General features: G+C 35.8%; 1 protein-coding gene across 13 annotated transcripts in view; it reads right to left on the bottom strand.

Annotated features, from left to right (window-relative positions):
• Nucleotides 1-802, bottom strand: part of LOC106872422 (protocadherin-11 X-linked) — a 370508-nt gene that overhangs the window by 109341 nt on the left and 260365 nt on the right. The window contains exon 1 of one of the 13 annotated variants that reach the window (XM_052972308.1): nt 749-773. The exons of the other annotated variants lie outside the window; for them this stretch is intronic. The gene's annotated coding sequence lies outside the window, so the exon portion shown is untranslated. Of the gene's footprint in view, nt 1-748; nt 774-802 lie in introns of those variants that run through there. 13 annotated transcript variants of the gene reach the window in all.

Below are 802 nucleotides of genomic sequence, written 5' to 3'. Positions count from 1 at the left end.
ATATATACATATATATATGTGTGTGTGTGTGTATATATATATATTTGCTGAAAGCAGATTTCCTTAAAAATTTATGGTTTTCATGATTTAAAACAAAAGTTCTTCATGTTACATAAATTATTATTACATCAGCACTAGTTTCCTCATCAAGTAGACTGGAAAACCAGATTATCACCACCACCACCATCATCAACACCACCTCCAACAACAACAATAACACAATAGTTTTCATAGCATAGTTGGTGGAACTAACAGCTAAGTTACTTGCAGCACTTGATATATTGAATTTGGTTAAGAAGTTCAGTTTGTTAACCGCTGGGTTTCAGGTTCAGTCCTGCAACATGGTGCATTGGGGAAAAGTGACCATATTATAGATATATGTTTGTGTATGTGGAGGTGCATACTCTCATCTGATTCCTCTGAACATGGAAAGGTGAATGTTAAGAGGATGATGATCATAAAATTCTATCAACCCAATTAGAAATAGATTCATGTTCCTCAAATTAATTACCAATATTGACTGATTTTCTTGTGTATATGTGTATGTGTGAATGCATAGGTATATGTATATGTGGTATGTGCATAGTGTGTGTGTGTGTGTGTGTGTGTGTGTGTGTGTGTGTGTGTGTGTGCGGTGTGTGTGTGTGTGCAATCCAAGGAGAGTAAATTAAGTTGTCATAGTGATTCTCTACACATTCCCATATTAATTTAATTCAAAGATTTTCTAAGAAAAGGTTTATTCTATCACCTTGGCTCTCCTGATTCCATGCTCTCCTCTTCCACGCTCCACCTGGATCCCTTC

The sequence above is a fragment of the Octopus bimaculoides genome, chromosome 13, assembly GCF_001194135.2.
Source record: "Octopus bimaculoides isolate UCB-OBI-ISO-001 chromosome 13, ASM119413v2, whole genome shotgun sequence".
In the NCBI taxonomy this organism is placed as follows: Eukaryota; Metazoa; Mollusca; class Cephalopoda; order Octopoda; family Octopodidae; genus Octopus; species Octopus bimaculoides.
The sequence above is the reverse complement of the archived record's forward strand: the minus strand, read 5'-3'. Positions and strand labels throughout refer to the sequence as shown.